Consider the following 19,111-nt stretch of genomic DNA (forward strand, 5'->3'; position numbering starts at 1 on the left):
TTGGCACTCTCTCCTCTCTTTCTCTCCACACCCCATCCCCCTTCTCCTCTCATGGTCTGGTTCAGTTTGCCAGACATATTTAATCTACTACTTTCTATTCCTGCTCTGGATTCTTCCAGATGCCTCGGACTGTACTCTCCCCCTTTTGGGGTTCTGAGTTTCATCAATAGAATAATTGAAGAATACACATAAGCAGGCTGGAGGACAAGGAATGGACTCGAGCAGAAACTCGGCAATTTATTAGGATTTAAAAGGAGAACTCCAGGGCAGCCAAGCTGTGACTACATCACAGCTGCCTGCAAGGAAGAGGAGAATAGAAAGAGCAAAGGCAACACTGCCTGGAGTAAAGCAGCAAGCAGGCAGGCCGGGAAGGCCAGCTTCAGAGCAAAAGCTAGGAGGCACACTGCACAGGCTAGACAGTTTAAAGGCTCTAACCAGCATAGAGGTGGTTACTGCATTGGGAGTTAGGCCTCAGAAAGGTGGGTAGATCCAGCCGCACCTCATGAAGGCTCAACCAGTAGACACTGCCTTAGTGGGTGGAAATTTTGGCCAGGAAAAGCACATTAAATGGAAAACCTGCCTTCCTAGGGATGGTTCCCTGATCTGGCAAGTTTGATTGGCCACCCAGCGGCCGGCCCTGTTCTTTACCGGGCTTCTTGTGCTTTTCTTCTGGGGCCTCATGACTTCCTTCCCATCTTTCTATCCTGGTGTAGTCTCAGTTTAAACGTGAAAGCCAGTGTTGTTCGAAGACAGGTGGGCTCAGGATGCAGGAAGGGCCAGAATTTCAATTTGAGTTCACAGACAGGAAAACAAACAAACAAACAAAAAAACTCGTGTCCCGGCTCATGGTAGCCAGGCTGGAATTCTCTACAAGCGGGAGGGAGCTCAATGTGCACAGGATTCACTTTCAACAGCCTGTATAAAACCAGACCTCAAGGAGAGCAGTCGCTTGACTCAGTCTACTTACTAAAAATGCAAACCCCGTGGAGAAGCACACACAAAGCCTAAACTAGAATGATACCCTCCCCATCCACAGGTCAGTCCAGCTGACCAAACCAAAGCAAAACTGAACCAAACCAGCAAGGCACTGCTGCTCCACGCCATGTGCAAACGGTTGCTCAGACAACCCTTTTTACTTTGGGCACATTAACATGGGGGCATTTATTAAGGCTAGAGAAGAGAGCAGATCCTAAGCAAACTAGCATTTGTAAGTGTAATACTTAGAAGTCCTATTGCCTAATGTATTGTGGTAAGGCTTAGAACTGAAAGGACAAGTCCCATTAAAAACAAAACAAAATAACAGCAAAACCCCAAAGAAACCCAATTTACTTCTGGCATTTTTCATTGCAGCTGACAAGTGAATAGATGCCCCAAATCTACTTGTGTTTCTGAGAATTTTACTTGTTTGAATTATGTATAAACATGTGCATTTGTGCAAGTATGTGCCTTTGCCTGAGGAGGCCAGAGGTATCAGATCCCCTGGACCTGCAGTTATAGCTATTTTGAGCCACACAACATGGGTTCTTTGAATCCAACTTATGTCCTCTGTAAGAGCAGTAAGGGCTCTTAACTGCTGAGACATCTCTCTCTAGTCCATGTTGTGAGAATTTCGACAAGACTAAAAATCCTCTAGAAATGGCACTCCTCAGAGGTACTATCTTAGAAGTAGCTTATTTTTGTGTAGGGAGATGAATTTTGAGAATTTGAAAGTAGACTCCTTAGAACTGGTAACCATGACAACAGATGGACTTCCTGCAGGGGTCAGTATTCACTTTAGACTTATGAAACACAAGCACAATGTGACATGGTTTCATCAAAGCACAAAATTTAAGCCAATTTATTGTACCATTGACCAAAGACCACTTTGGGCTCTAAATTTAAAAAACATATACAAATGATAGCTAAAGCATTAATCATAACCCTCACATAGTTCATGCTTCAAATAACTATGGTGAATATTGATAGATGTTTGAACTATCAAAAGGCATTTACTTGCAAATGTCTCCAAGCTCCATCTTAGGTAGGGTATTAGTGAAGAGTGAACTGGATTCTTTCGGTTGATGGCACTATGGTCCCTTTAAAAACTCCGAAGTACTTTACCTTCCAAGGAAACATATAAACTATCAGTATAGCAAAATGATATCTTTGGGAAACTCATTAGACTAGCAGTAATCCAGCCCATTTTCTAAAAATTACAACTCATTTCTACTTATGAAAATTAAGGACTCACTTCCTAGTGCAACACAAAACCGTGGAGATGATACTGGTAGATATGGAGGTTTGCTGGGTACTTGCCCGGAGTGCTAGTATCTGAGAACAGGAATCGAGCAGATACTGAGTTACATAAGAAGCAGAGACAGGATAGTAAGGAAAGATTCATGTCCATGGGAGGAGCAAAGAGGAAGGTCAGGAACTCAAACAGCAACTGTGCACAGAATCAGGACTTTTATGGCTCATACTCTGTGCTTTAAGGGACATTTGCATAGTAGGGACTTTCTGGCATATGCTCTGTCTGTCACACATAGCTCTAAATATGGCTTCATGCATCGCATGTTTCATTAGCTTCTTAAGTCTTCACCCAGGGGTATACAATGCTGGTATTATAATGAGTCATACATCACCTTTAGACGATGCCATTGTTCACAAAGTCTATCCAAAAGTATAAGAATTATATCATCTTCACTATGATAATATAGGCTAACACTACTATGGTACTAATGCCAGAAAAATCCCTCAAAATAGAAAATAATGAAGAGCAATATCTCCTATGAATATAGATGCGATAGTACTCAACAATGCCATAAAACTTAAATGCAACAGCATGTTAAAAGTTTTATACAACCGTGTCCAAGTGGCATTTACCTCAAGAGGGAAAGGATGGCTCAACAATGAAAATCAATGAATGTAGTATTTCACACCAACAGAAATCAGCAACAAAATCACATGACTATTTCAGTGCCCTTTCAGGGTATCCCTTCTCATTCTTTTTTGTAATCAAAATTTTCACTATTTGAGGAATTTTTATTAAAAAAAGAATTTTCTGACCCAATTCCATTTCCTTGCCCAGTTATGTGTAACAGAACTGACATCCAAGCTATCCCACAGTAAAGAATTACAAAATTAAAGACAGGAACACTTTGCCTTTTTGTACTGTGCTGAAAGCCCCCCTAAAATATTAATTTGTTTTTATATTTTACTTTTGTGTGTGTGTGTGTGTGTGTGTGTGTGTGTTTCTGTCTTAAAATCATATAATCTAGAACTAGTGTTTTTTGGTAGATAAGGTTCAGTTTTCTTTCTGTTTAAAATTTAAACTAAAAACAACTTTATTTTACATATCAATCCCAGTTTCCCCTCCCTCCTGTACTCCCGTTCCCCCCACCATCTCCCCATCCCACCTCCACCCCCATCCACGCCTCAGGAAGGATGAGGACTCCCTTGGGGGATCATCAAAGTCTGTCACATCATTTGGGGCAGGACTGAGGCCCTCCCGACTGTGTCTAGGCTGAGAAAGTATCCCTCCACAGGGAATGGGCTCAAAAAGCCCATTCACGCACTAGGATAAATACTGGTTTCACTGCCAGCAGCCCCACAGACTGCCCAAGCCCCTCAACTGATACCCACTTTCAGGGGGCCTGGTTCAGTCTTATGCAGATTCCTTAGCTGTCAATCTGGAGCCCATGGGCTCCCACTTGCTCAGGTCAGCTGTTTCTGTGGGTTTCCCCAACAAGACAAAATGGCGGCCTACAGAATGGGAAAAGATATTCACCAACCCCACATGTGACAGAGGGCTGATCTCTAAAATATACAAAGAATTCAAGAAGCTAGTCACCAAAACACCAAATAACTCAATTAAAAATGGGGTACAGATCTACATAGAGAATTCTCAACAGAGGAATCTCAAATGACTGAAAAGCACTTAAGTTATTGCTCAACATCCTTAGCCATCAGGGAAATGCAAATCAAAACAAATCTGAGATACCATCTTACACCTGTCAGAATGGCTAAAATCAAAAACACCAATGTCAGCTTATGTTGGAGATGATGTGGAGAAAGGAGAACACTCTTCCATTATTGGTGGGAATGCAGACTTGTACAGTCACTTTGGAAATCAGTATGGTAGTTTCTCAGGAAAATGGGAATCCATTTACCTCAAGACCCACCTTTCTTTCTTAAATTGGGTTGCAAAACACTGGGTTTGTATGTGGCTTTTTCATAGACCCTTTGCTATGCTTAGCCCCCTAATCCCACCCTGCATAAGCCTTCCCATTCCATAAATCAAAAATTTTCAATGATAAATCATTTCATAAAAATAAGAACAGGAAGGACTCTATTGATCTGTGTCTTAGTTAGGGTTACTATTGTTGTGATGAAACATCATGACCCAAGGAGCTTGTGGGGCCCTGGTAGTAGGACCATGATACAAACCTGGCACATGAGCTAGCTTGTTGGAGTCCATTCACTATGGTGGAATGCTATGCTCAAAGTTAACAGTATAAAGCTGCAAGTCCTAATCTTATGAAGCTATATTAGTTTATTAAAAACAATTAAAACATACAAGTTTATAATCAATTACCTTATAAATAATCAAATTCAATCAGTTACTGGATGAAGGTTCTATGATGACAATTAGGGTAGTCACCAAACTGAATACAGGGAAAGGCCAGTTCGGGCATCCTCTCTATTATTGCCAGGAGTCTCACCTGGGATCATTCTTGTGGAGTCTTGGGAATTTCCCTAGCACCAGGTTTCTCCCTAACCCCATAGTGGCTCTCTCTGTTAAGATATCTCTTTTATGAAGTGGAAGCAGATACCCACAGCTAAACACTGAACTGAACTGGAATCCAGTTGCAGAGAAGGAGGGGTGATGAGCAAAAGTGTCAAGACCAGGCTGGTGAAACACACAGAAACAGCTGACCTGAACAAGGGGAAATTCTTGGTTCCCAGACTGATAGCTGGGAAACCAGCATGGGACTGATCCAGACTCTATGAACGTGGGTGTCCCAGAAATCTATGGGGCCTCTTGAAGTAGATCAGTACTTATTCCCTAGCATAGGAATGGACTTTGGGAGCCCATTCCACATAGAGGGATACTCCCTCATCCTAGACACACAGGGGAGGGCCTAGGCCCTATCCCAAAGGATATGACAGACTCTGAAGACCCCCCTATGGAAGGCCTCACCCTCCCTGGGAAGCAGAAAGGGTATAGGATAGGTAGGGTGTTAGTTGGGGGGTACAGGGGAGGAGGGAAGGCAGAGGGAACTGAGATTGACATGTAAAATGATCTTGTTTCTAATTTAAATAAAAATGGGGAGAAAACAAAAAGTAGCTCTATTACTTTTCCATTGCATCCTTCCGCCTTTCCACCATGCCCTTCCCTCATGTTCTCATCCTCCCTCTTCTCCCTTACCTTTCCCCTATTCCCAGCTTACCCAGTACACCTCATCTAATTTCCCTTCCCAGGGTGATCCATGTGTCCATCTTAGGGTCCTCCTTGTTACCTAGCTTCTCTGGAGCTGTGGATTGTAGTCTGGTTATTCTTTGCCTTACATCTAATATCCACTTATGAGTGAAGGAACACTCCTCCACTGCTGGTATGAGTGCAAGCTTGTCTAGCCACTTTGGAAATCAGTATGGTAGTTTCTAAGAAAATTGGGAATCAATCTACCTTAAGACCCAGTGACAGGGGCTGGAGAGATGGCTCAGAGGTTAAGAGTACCGACTGCTCTTCCAGAGGTCCTGAGTTCAATTCCCAGCAACCACATGGTGGCTCACAACCATCCGTTATGAGATCTGGTGCCCTCTTCTGGTGTGCAGATAAACATGGAACCAGGATTTTGTATATATAATAAATAAAATCTTAAAAAAAAAAGACCCAGCGATACCACTTTTGGGCATTTACCCAAAGGATGTTCAATCATACCACAAGGACACTTGTTCAACAATGTTCATAGCAGCATTATTCATAATAGATAGAACTTGGAAACAACTTAGGTGCCTCTCAGCTGAAGAATGGATAAGGAAAATGTGGCACATTTACACAATGGAGTACTACTCAGCTGTAAAAAATGATGACCTCATGAAATTTTCAGGCAAATGGACAGACCTAGAAAAACCATCCTGGGTGAGGTAGCCCAGACTCAGAAAGATGAAAACCAAAACCAGGCCTTATTTCTAATAACTTAGCTTCTTTCTGAATTTGGGAGGAAAGACTTCCTCTCTCTAGACTGTATCTGGTCCGATGCTGTACCTCTTCTAATGCTCCGGTACTTCAAGGACCACTCACGCCCTTTCTCCGTGCTCATAAGGAGCATCCCCTCCTGATAATGATCATTCTGTAAGGCAATCTCATGTCAGTTCCTCTCCAAAACCAACCAACCAATCAACCTTTGACTCTTGTTATTGGAAAACTGGGGAGTCGCACATAGGGTGCCATCTGTTATCCAGGAGACTGGGTCCTCTCTTGGAGATTTTGTCTCATTAATAAAAGAATTTAATTACAAGCTCAGAAGTAAGCTTGGAGACAGTTTTATTAGACTTTAAAAGGAAAACCACAAGGCAGTCAAGCTGTCATTTTTGGTAGGGAGATAAAGACAAGGAAGAGAGAGCCATGCCATTTTTAAGCAGCCACATGGCAGGGAGGAGAGCTTCAGAGAAACAGTGCAAGCCTACTTAGGCTCTGGCTGGCACCCAAAAGCAAGAGCTTTAAAAAAAGAAAGGAAAAGCAATTCAGAAAAGTGGTCAGGGTTAATTCAGTGGCAGAGCTATGGTTACATAGTGACTGACTGTACCAGGGGAGGCTTTCTAGGAAGGAAAAGTACATTATCTCATTAAAGGGATCATTATCCCGATGAATCCAGGCAAAACAACTGAAGTTGTTTCTTTTGAGTATTTTTATCACAGAGATGTAAAAAAGTAATCAAAACAATTTTGGTTCTTCTTTATGTGTATGTGTGGGTGTGCTTGTGCTTGAGTGTGCACTTGTGCCATGGTGTGTCTGCAGAGGTCAGAAGACAACTTGCAGGATTCCATTCTCTTCTTCTGCTGTGTGGTTCCTGGGGATTGAACTCAGGCTGTCAGGCTTGCACGCCAGTCCCTTGAAACGTTTTTGTTTGTTTGTTTGTTTGTTTTTTGTTTTTTTGAGACAGGGTTTCTCTGTGTAGCTTTTGGAGCCTATCCTGGTACTCTCTCTCTGTAGACTAGTCTGGTCTCGAACTCACAGAGATCCGCCTGCCTCTGCATCCTGAGTGCTGGGATTAACGGCGTGCGCCACCAATGCCCAGCCAGTTTTTTTTTAAATATCTTTATTTTATTTTTTGAACCAGGTTATTGTTATGTAGCTCTGGCTCTCCTGGAACTCACTCCATAGACCAGGCTGTCCTCGAATTCACAGAGATGCACCTGCTTCTGCCTCCCAAGTGCTGGGATTTAAGTTGTGTGCCACAATGCCCATCTGCCCTTTAAAGTTTTAAATGCAATTTCTATCCAAACTGCTTCCTTGTTTTTGAAGAATCAGGCAAGCCAAACTTAAAATTCATATTGCATTGCAAATAGAAAACCATGCTGAAGCAGGATGTATTGGAGGACGCATATTAAAAACAAAGCCATGTAGCAAATGCAGAGTGAAGAGAGTGGAGGGTACAGGAGTAAGGCTACATATCTATTCACAACCAACGAGTTTTCAAACAGGTGCCCAAACCATTTCATAGGGAAAGAATCATCCTTTCAACCAATGATGCTGGCACACTGAGTGCTCAGATGTACAAGAATGAGTTTCATTCGTATTATATATAAAAAAGTGACTTGAAATGGTGCAGACGCCAAACATAGAGTTCTTAGAAAGAAACACTGGTGCAAATATTCATGGGGTTAGGTTAGAAATCCTCAATTAAAATATTTATTTATTTTACGGGCATTTGTGTTTCACCTGCATGCATGTACGTATACCACATGTGTTTCTGGTGCCTAAGGACAAAAGAAGGCATTCGATCCCCTGGAACTGGAGTTACAGATGGTTGTGGACCACCGTGTAGGAGCTCAGAATGAAATCAATCTGTTCCTCATCCAGAGCTACATGCACTCTCTATTTATTATTATTATTATTATTATTATTATTATTATTATTATTCTCTTTTTAAAAAAGCTTCTAATTATTGTATTTTTATTATTTTATTTTATTTTTGAGATAATTTAATTATAACATTTCTCCCTTCTCTTTCCCCTCTCAAAATCCTTCCATATACCCACTCCTTGCTGTCCTTCAAATTCATGGCCACCTTTTCCACTATTTGTTATTGCATGTATGTATACACATATATTACTAAGCATAACCCATTCAGTTGCATCATGTTACTTATATGTATGTTTTCCAGGCTGACCGTTTGGCACTGGACAACCAATTGCTGAGCGCTTCCCTGGGGAGGACCGCCATTCTTGCTCACAGCTTTCCTCAGTAAGAAAAACAAGTATTCTTAACTGAGCTAGCTTTCCTGGTATTTTCCTGGACATCAAAATCCTAAGGGAAAAGGGAAAAAAATAAACTAACAAATAGATCCTGGTCAGAACTGTGGATTTTAACAGGGTCTGTGTATCTTGGGGTAGCCTGGAGTTCCTGACTTCTGCCCCAGCCTCCCAAATACTAGGATTGCAGGTGTTTGTCATGATGCCAGGCTAGAAGCAAAAACTTTGTATTTTAAAATACACTATTGAAAAAGTGAAAGTGTTACTCAAAGAATTGGAAAAGCCATTTGGAAACCATATATCTGAGGTGGGTTTTACATCCATAGTGTGGAAAGAATTCTTAGAGATCAACATCAACACATTAACAACCCAGTTTTAAAAGGGCCAAGGAACTTAACTTGAGAGCTTTCTCCAAGTGGACAAACACTGGACAATAGGCATTTTGAGAGGATGCTTCTGACCATTGATCACTAAAGAACTTTACCTGAAGACAATAATGAGATGCTATTTCATACTTAATGGGATGTCTATAATTAAACAAATCAAAGACAAGGAATTGACAAGAATTGATGAAGATATAACAAACTGGAAGCTTCATAGTCCTTATGAGAATGTACTATGTTGTAACAGCCCTGGAAAACATTTGAAACATCTTAAACCATCACACAAAGACGTATCAAATGAACCAAGAGTTCTGCTCACAAGTATTCGAGATAACTAAAAAGACAAGTCTATTCAAAATATTATATTCAAGTTTTCATAACAGCATTTTCCTTGACAGTCAAAATGTGGAAGCATTCCAAATGGTTATTAACTGAAGAAGAGCTAATCCAAATTTGGGTTACTTATTCATTGGGAAATTACTTAGGTAAAGAAAAATATATAGGTAAAGTCTTAATATGGGAGTACATTGGAAGCATTTTTCAGTGAGAAAGAATCTAGATACCAAAGGGCACAAACCGCATCACTCCATTTGTATGAAATGTGATGGGGGATGTCCTTTTGTATATGTTTCTCTTATTGGTTGATGAATAAAACACTGATTGGCTGCTAGCCAGACAGGAAGTATAGGTGAGTCTAAGAGATGAGGAGAATGAGGGAGAGAGGGAGAGAGGGGCTGCAAAGAGACACCATGTAGAGACCAGGAAGATGGGGCACACTTTCAAATAGATGATATTAGGTTACGTGAGTTTCATGTTAATAAAAAAATTGTATGCTTGTAGACTGTCAGGAGAATTCAGCAGGACCTGTGTGATAGGGGCTTTTCAAAGATGAAATATTTAAAATCTCATTACAGAGATCATTAAGAAATGAACATATCTAATTGCTTTGATGGTAGGAGATCACTAATTTTGAACACCAATTAAGCAAAATGTTACCCCTCAGAATGAATGACATTCTTCTCAGAAGTAAATCTAGATTACCAAAAAAATTACACTATACTATTATACTTTGAATTTCTGTAAAATTTGTGGAAATGTTTTCTCTCTAGTCATTTAAATGCCAAACAGGCATGATTTTGCATTTTGACTCGGAAAGCCTAAAATATTAGCTGTTAGGCTAGTAGTATGTAACAATATATCTGTACAGATATATTTACATCTATGTGTGTATATGTGTATATGGTACATATATGATTATAAAATCCATTATATAAAAGTCTTATTCATTTCAGAAGTATTTATATTTCCCCACAAATTCTTTTTGGTTGAGAACAGGAATCAAACTGAATATTATTTCCAGTTAGAGGATTCAAGGCAGAACTTTTTACTGTACACAGAATGGAAAATAATACTAATTAATGATAGTTCTAGTAAGAACAATGAGAACAAAATAAAAACTCCTGTATGCTTTATTTTGCTCCATAAAATATGTTTTCATTCTAAATCAAAGAAATACTGAATTTCCTTTATAAGACAGCTACTATTTTATTTCTCACTCTGTGCATTTTCAATTTTAATGTAATCTATATCACGATTCTTCAATTTTTATAAAGAAAACATCTGGGGTAACTTGTTACAGCATTTGTCTTGAGCTTTCATAATATTCCACAACTCCTCTTTCTTATGGATCGAATCCGATATTCATATCCCTCCAGTGCTGGCAATGGAAGGTGTTTCTAGAGACTGCTAAAAGTGTAGCAGAGGACAAAAATCCTTGACTTAAACTTGTGTGAAGCAATGATGGGGCCAGTGTACTGGTGATTCTTCCACCCCCCTTTAAAGAGGTAGTTCGGAAAGTCAGATGGGAAGGAAAAAGAATCACACTTTGCTATAGGAAATATGTGCCGAGAAAGGCCTTCAGGGAAGTATGTAAACTCATAGGAAAGAGATGTTCTATTCTCCTAAGAAGTCAGGCCCTTCACCTCCAGTATCCAGTCTAGACAGGCTTACCCACTTCTGAAATGCAGAGGAACTGAGTTGTTGTTTTGTGGGGCTACATGGCCTTAGAGAATGATGTAGAACCAAGTAGTTCTCTGGCATATTCCTTGAGCAAAAGACTCGAGATCCATCATGCAACCTAGGGGTCAGGGTGGAGATGGAGGAAAGCACACTACAGTCTAGAGTAATTAGAGCAATGTCAACTAAGTAGAATGGGGACACAGGGTTTTAGAAAACAGGCTCCTCTATGCTTTTGCTTTTGCTTTTGGATTGGCAGAAGCAAGTGTTCTGCTAAGCCAATAGATAAACTTTTATCTATTGTCACAAGATGTTAGTTCCAATACAGTGGCAATGGAAGGTGTTTCTAGAGACTGCTAAAAGTGTATCTCCAGTCTCCCCTTATAATTGCAAATGTGTCTCAACATATGCAGATGTGAGCAGTGTTTCCTGTGTTTATAGATGTTGTTGGCACTGCATTCCCCTCTCCTCCAGTCTCCTACATGGGCAGTCTTAGAAGCTTCTTCTTGAGCTGAAATGTTAGCTCAATGGATTCTTCAGTCTCTCTAAGGCAGTATTAATGCCACTTTCCTCCAAGCGCACATTTCTTTGGTTCACATAGTGCACTGTAATTATTTGACTAATATTCCTATGAATGTCTGCAGAGCCAAGAACTTGCCCTATTTGTCTGCCCCCAGCACTGACCATAGACTTGCCTGGATACAGCGTTTATCCTCCTCCTCTTCCTCCATCTCCTTTACCTCCTTCTTTCCCTATTATGTGTTGAGAATAAAATCCAGTGCCTTGTACATACTAAGCATATGCTGTTCTGAGGAACTGCACCCCACTGTGAATAAAAATCCCTGAAGAGAAGCTGTGTCTGGCTGTGTGTGAAAAACTCCTGAAAGGACTCTGTCTCCAGAGACTGATTAACCAACTGGAATCTCAGTAGTGTCAAGAGATTGGGAATGTGCAGGTTCAGAAGCAAATTACCTCGTCTTGGGCTAGTTTTAGCCTTCTAGAATAGCCCTTCCTTGCCCCACACTGTATTGGAACTAACATCTTGTGACAATAGATAAAAGTTTATCTATTGGCTTAGCAGAACACTTGCTTCTGCCAATCCAAAAGCAAAGAATACCATCAAATAACATTTAAGACTATTTAATGCCCACCACCATGCCACTGTACCTGTCTCTCTGGTGAGCCCACCAATGTATTTTAAATCTGCCTTGATCTATGACTCTCTTTGTTCTGTAAAATATAAAAACTTCATGAAACTGCTTCCACGTCAGAACGTGGAACTTGGGGTAACCCAAATCTGTGTTCCGGGCCATGATCACTCAAAATGTCTCCAGAATAAACTTTTACTCCCTGTAATATGAGAGCTGTTTTTTTTTTTTTTTTTTTCTCTACACCAGCTTGGCAATTTTCATTTCGGGACATGATTTTTGAAAAATACAGGAGTCCCAACATATTAAAAATCTTTGGAAAATATAGTTCGATGCATCCCACATCCTAATTCTTCAGCAAAAGTCCCTCTCTTTTTATTTTCCCTTTACCACACATTCCTGTAGCTTCTGTCTGAAGTGCAAGCACCTTTTGGAGCAAAGCTCCTATAAATGCCGCCTGCCACTGTCACTGTTTCTGTTCTCAGATCCATTCCAGCCTGCTTCTGTTCTACCACTCCACTGAGATTCCTTGCCATTCTCAGTGATTTCCATCTTTGTGGTGGTTTGTATGAGAATATGGTTCCCATAGGCTCCATACTTGGTGGCTAGTTGGTGGGACTGTTTGAGGGAGATTAGGGGGTGTCACCTCCTTAAAGGAGGTAATGATGTCACTAGGAGTAGACTTGAAGTTTCAAAACGCTGGTGTCATTCCCAGTTTCTCTCTGTCTCTGTCTCTGTCTCTTGCTGCCTCCCCCCCCTTTCTCCTGTTTCCTCTCCACCCACCTCTCTCTGACTCACGGTTGTGGATGAAGATGTGAGTTCTCGGCTGGTCCTTGCTCTGCCACCACGGATTCAAATACTCTGAGACTGTAAGCAAAATGAATGTTTTCTTGACTACAGCACCTTGGTCGTAGCGTTTTATCCAAGCAGTAGGAAAGTTAAGTCGGATGGTCTTTGAAGCATGTTCTTTCTTGGGCGTTAGGTGTCCAATCTCTGCTGGCTCTCCATATGTACAGGCCTCTCCCCAGTCATCTTCTTTCCCCTTTCCCCCATCTCCAGAAGTTGGGGCACTCTCAGGCTGTTTCTCTATCCTTCCTCGGGGACATTTTCCTTGAACTTTTGCCTGCTTACTTGACACCTGCACTTGAATATCCAAGATAAAGTCACATTAAATTTGTCATTTGGCTACTCTTATCTATTACTTTTAAATTTAGGATCTTAATTTCTCTTTTCATTAGATTTGTACTGTGGAATCTGGTAACAGTTTGTTCTTTGACATTTTCTTTTTTCTTCCGTGCCTTTCCTTGGATATTATCGTCTTTGTAGAATTTCCATTGTTGAAGAGCTCATGGCTTTAATTCCAGCAGTAGAGAGGTATATGAGACAGGAGCAGGGGCTCAGAGCTAGCGTTCAGTGTTCAGTCTCCAGCCATGCTGAGGGCTTGTGGAGAGGTGAAAACTCTGGTGTCTGGCTGACTGCTTTTGCTTCTCTGATCTTCAGCTTGAACACCCTGCCCCTCCCGCCAAAATAATTTTCATTCTTGAGTAGAAGTTCCACTAGAGGGCGCACATGTATCACTTATATGGAAAAAAACACAAAAATTAAATAAAACCAACCAATCAACCAACCAACCAACCAAACAAACAAACAAAAAATCAGGCCTAGTAAGGGAAAACATTGAACAATTAAAATAAGTGCTTTTGAATATATCTGTTCTCTAACTTTCTCTCCTTCCCTCCCATTCCCTCCCTCCCTCCTTTCTTTTTTTCTTTTTTCTTTCTGATAAGGTCTCACAGTGCAGCCCGGCCTGACCTGGAGCTCACTGCCCTTGAACTTGTAATACTCCACTCAGCTCTGCATCTTTAGTGCTAATGCTGCAGGCGTGTGTCACCATGCCCACTTGTTCCCTGATTTTCTAGTCATCTTGATTGAAAGGTTTTATTTATTTATTTATTTATTTATTTTGAGACAGTGTCTCACTATGTAGCCCTGGCTGACCTGGAACTCAATACATACAGCAGGCTGGATTGGAACTAAAAGAGATAGCAGAGGTATGTCTGCCTCAGCCTCCTCAGGGCTGGGATTAAAGGCATGTACTACCATGCCTGGTAGAAGAAAAAAAATTTAAAGTTTACAAATGTAGACTTTATTTTGTCTACATAGAGAATGATCAGTTTCCCAATGGAAGTAAGCAAGTACATTTTTAGTATATTAAGATTTAATGCAAATGAAAGCATATGTCTGCATTAAAATTCTTCTGACCTCTGTGGGCACCAGTCATGCATATGGTACACAGACATGCAGTCAGGTAAAGCACTCATACACATAAAATAGAAATAAATGAAGATATAAGATATAGTGCAATAATAGTAAGTACTATAACAAAGTTACAGGAAAAGTTCCTTAAAAGCCTAGGGGGAAAATGAGAGTAACTCTGGTGACAGGGATTGTCACAGAAGACATTTGTATATTCCAGACTAACCTGCTTTCATCACCGGGAAGTCTCAGAATGTCTCTGGTGACAGATTTGTGTCCTATCTCTGGAATGAATGTTCTGTTATCTGTTACTGCCATAGCCACTAGAGTAACCTCAGAGCAGGATTTAGATATTTACATACACAGGGTTAGCATCTCTAATATGGAAACCTGAAACCCAAAATGTTCCAAAATCTGAAACTTTTTGAATGCCTGTATGATAGAAAAATTCCACAGGTAAAATTAGGTGCACTAAAAGTATTATATAGAATTATCATTAGGCTCTGGAGTTAAATTGAAACATGAGGGAATTTTATGTGTAGACTTGGACCCCATATCCAAGATATCTCAATATGCCTAGAAAGATAATAAAAATCTGGAAGAATCTGTATTACAAAGGGTCACTCTTCCCCTCTAGCATTTAGCACAGTGCCTACAAATAGGGATCTGGTACATGATTATGGGATGTAGAGCTGGAAGCTTTTCTGTGTCCCACCTGGTCTTTCAGCTGCTTTTAAAATAATCACTCAGAGGCTTAATAATAATTTTAATTGTTTGGCCAATGGCTCAGGCTTATTATTAACTAACTCTTACTTTTAAATTAACCCATTTCTATTGATTATGTGTGTCGTGTCATAAACATGACTTGTGGCTAACCAGTGATGTTCTTACATCTTTCTCCTCTGGTGGCTGCTGCCGCATCTCTCTCTTGCCTTCTTTTCCCCTGAATTTAGTTTGGCTTTCCCACATAACTATATTCTGCCTTGCCATAGACCAAATCTGCTTCATTCATCAACCAATAAAAGCAATACACATTCGCAGAGTACAGAAGGACTTCCCACATCACTTGAAGCTGTGGAGTCATTTCAGGTTAATATGGTTTGATCGAGCAAGACCCCGGCCCTGACAGGTCTCTGATGGGAACAAGGGTCCAGGTTATCCAACATCCACAGCAGCTTCAAGGCTGAGATGGACCAACTATACAAAATACCCCAGGTAGGACATGACCATAATTCTAAATTTTCTCAGGATCCCCATAAGATTACCAGCGTCCCAAATCAGCAGAAAATAGTATAGAAAACTATGCCCAAATTCCCAAAATATCAATTATGAATGTTAGTTTTCATTTAAAGGGGGTTGGTTATAAATGGTTGATGGGCATAATCAATTTCTTTCTAAAGAAAAGGGGGATATGATATAGAAATGATGAAAAAGGTAGATTATTGAATCTACTTAATTTTAAAAAACTGTTAATCTCAAAATATTTCACATTGGTATGGATTTTGATATACTGACACAAATTTAAGCTTAATTTTGTTATTATATATATATATATATATATATACATATTTCTACTCTCAGTTAAGGTATTATGTTTATGCAGAAAATTTAAAACTGTAATGTATAGTTAAGAAACACAAATTAATGGTTACCTATAATAGTCAAAGTTAGAGACATGTTAGTTATGTTTTATAGATATGCAGAGATATATTTCAAATGGATAGGTAATCTTCAAACACTTCAAAGACCTACAGGATATGGCATTTAAAATGTTTTAAGAACTTAGACTTTTTTTTGACAGTGAGACATGTCTGCTCCTGGCAGCACCAATTACTCCAAGAAGATGATGGTCGAGAAGCTCCTTATGCAGTTTGTTTTCAATGTGGCAAGACTAGCCATTTGAGCAAGAAACTGCACTTGACTAGAAAGCTTGACACTATGTTACATAAACTGGACACTCAGGTCCCACAGGAAAATGACTGCTGAATTTGCCAAAACAAGATAGGATGGTCCTCCAGAGTGCTTGCTTCATGAAAGAGTCTGCCAGATATTCTACAGGGCACAGAAGAAAGCAACTGACGAATTTTGCCAAAATAAGTGAGACAGTCCTTCAAATTTTCTGCTTCACCGAGAAATCTACCAGACACTTTAGGCCTGTAGGCTGAAGATGGATGCCCCAATGTTATAGAAAAACTTTGGGTTACTATCCAGGCAGGCAGATTTCTGTTATTTCTAGAGCTTTTGGAAGTTGTTTACAGTGCACTTTCTGTTTACTTAGGTAATACTATATCTTTCTAGGGTCTTTGATGGAGTTGAAGACTAGATAGTTATAATTATAGCTTTCCTTAGTTATGATAAAAGATAAGTTAGATATAAAACTTTAGACTCAAAAACATAGGATAGAGTATCTTTATTCTGAATACAAACAGACTAAATATCATAATTGTAATTCTTGCTTGATACCTATTTTGTTCAATGCAATTTTACAATGTGAAGTTAAAAATCTTCCTTTTTAATTAGACAAAAAAGGAGAAATAATGTGGGGTGTCCTTCTATGGGCTGCAAATATGTGTTGCTTTTTTGTTGGTTGATGAATAAAGCTGCTTTGGCTTATGGCAGGGTAGAATGTAGTTAGGTGTAAAAGCCAAACTAAATACAGGGAGAAAGAAGGCAGAGTTGAGAGAGACACCAGCAGCTGCCAGAGGAGAAATATGTAAGAGCATCACGGGTAAGCCACAAGCCATGTAATGACATGCAGATTAATAGAAATGGATTAATTTAAATGTAAGAGCTAGTTTGTAATAAGCCCGAGTCATTGGTCAAACAATTATAACTATTATTAAGACTCTGCATGATTATTTTATAAGCAGCTGAGGGACCAGGCAGGACACAGAAAAGCTTCTGGCTATAGGGAGGATTGTTTTTATTATTAATTAATTAATTAATTAATTAATTTTCTGAGGCAGGGTTTTGCTGTGAAATAGTCCTGGTTATCCTGGAACTCACTCTGTAGATCAGGCTGGCCTAGAACTCACAGAGAACCACCTGTCTCTGCCTCTCAAGAGCTGGGATTAAAGGCATTTACCACCAGGGAGGATTAAAAGGATGTGTCAGGAATGGATACATTACTATACATATAGAAATACAAAATCTAGAAAAACATCAGAAATGGTACGTTTTTGGGTCTCAGCCATTTCAGATAAAAGGTACCCAACATATACTATACCCATTTAATCTTTTCTCATCTAATTCTGCAGCCAAAGGACACCCACAATATTAGTTCATTTGAGTTAGGTAAGATGCATTAAAATGAAAGACCAAAAATTTGGAGAAGTGAAAGACTAACCTTGCACCAAAGATGTTTGATGCCTTAGGTCTGGGAGATCACTGGAACCCCAGCAGGCGATATTCTTGACTGAATGGTGAGTTTCCATGAGCCCTTTGGCACAGCAAGCTTTATCCTATGTTTGCTTCATAAATAAGGAGTGATAGGTTGTCAGAATGTTCTGATTTTTGGGAAAATAAACCGTCCGAAGCTTATGTCCTGTGTACAGCCATGTGTGGGTCTGCATAGCTGTGATGAAGGATGTGCACTTGGATGAGCCAGAGGAATACCCAGAGGAAGGAAGGGCACAGAGAAAAGGTGAGAATTCACGATGCAGAGCTCCCCCAGAGCAGTTTTGTGAGCAGGAGACTGCCAGCTGAAAACCTCAGAAAGCTGCATTCTCAGGGGCCCTCATTGAGGATTCCATGAGCATGATTTTATAGGCAATGAGCTTTGTTGAAGATTGGTATGTTTTAAAGCTGTAGTTTCTCTTAATGAAAGAAATAAAAGGGATAAAAACTGAAGACATGATTTGATTTAGATACCAACATTTCACTTATCTCCCATGTAAGTGATAGAGGGAGGAGGCAGGAGGAGACATGAAGGAAGCAACACCTTGATACACATGTTAGACAGAAAACCAACAGGAGGGACAGCAAATTCAGATGAGAGCCTCTATTTTGTAACTATTTCATGGACCTATACCTTTAATTTCCATTTGTAAGAAGCAGACATGAGATTTTTAGCATTTTCATTAGGATACAATTTTTGTTCATGAAGGCTGGAGGGAAATTGCAAGAATTCCAGATTGTTCTGCCAGAATTTCAGGAAAATACAATGATAGATGAAACTTAAAGTCACCACAAACAAGGTTATACTGTGGAAGCCAAGATTCTCAATAACCACGTTTATGCGTTGTGACAGCTTATAAATTAAAAATCTAGCAAATCCTAGGAAATAAACCCAGCCAACCCTAGGAATAATATAATAGAGGTGACTTTTCTATAAGAAGGGGAGTTTGGGCCATGTGCTATATTGACAATGAAAAGGAAAATCATTTTGAAAATCGTATTTCATGATTACTTGGAGTGTCTATATGTCATGTAATTTAAAAGACTAAACAGATTTTTCCTTATTAAATTCATATGTTGAAATCCTGCTGCCCAGTGTAGGGGCATTAGGGGGGATCCTCTAGAAGGGGAACCCACTGGCAGTCACACTAATAAATGGGATTAGTGTCTTCACGCAAGAGACTCCAACAGGCCATTTCATCCTCCGGACAGTATGAAGACAAAGCAAAATAGCTGTCTGTGAACCTGGGATTGGAGCCTCACCGGGCACTGAGTCTGTTGACCTTTGTTTTGTATTCTCTGGTCTCCACCCCTATAAAGCTAGCTAGTCTGTGATATATATATATATATATATATATATATATTATATATATATATATATATAAACTTGAATAGACTAAAGCAAAACAGAGGCAAGAAGCAGTAGTGACTATCAAATATTACTAAACTAGGCAA

The 19,111-nt window shown here is 39.9% G+C and overlaps 1 protein-coding gene across 3 annotated transcripts in view; it reads left to right on the forward strand.

Annotated features, from left to right (window-relative positions):
- Positions 1-19,111, forward strand: part of Htr7 (5-hydroxytryptamine receptor 7) — a 113,180-nt gene that overhangs the window by 3,079 nt on the left and 90,990 nt on the right. Inside the window, exons 2-3 of one of the 3 annotated variants that reach the window (XR_003483502.2) lie at positions 8,370-15,475; positions 16,062-17,220. The exons of 1 other annotated variant lie outside the window; for it this stretch is intronic. The gene's annotated coding sequence lies outside the window, so the exon portion shown is untranslated. Of the gene's footprint in view, positions 1-8,369; positions 15,535-16,061; positions 17,221-19,111 lie in introns of those variants that run through there. One more of the 3 variants, XR_003483501.2, reaches the window with a different exon arrangement.

The sequence above is a fragment of the Cricetulus griseus genome, chromosome 3 (assembly GCF_003668045.3).
Source record: "Cricetulus griseus strain 17A/GY chromosome 3, alternate assembly CriGri-PICRH-1.0, whole genome shotgun sequence".
Classification (NCBI taxonomy): Eukaryota; Metazoa; Chordata; class Mammalia; order Rodentia; family Cricetidae; genus Cricetulus; species Cricetulus griseus.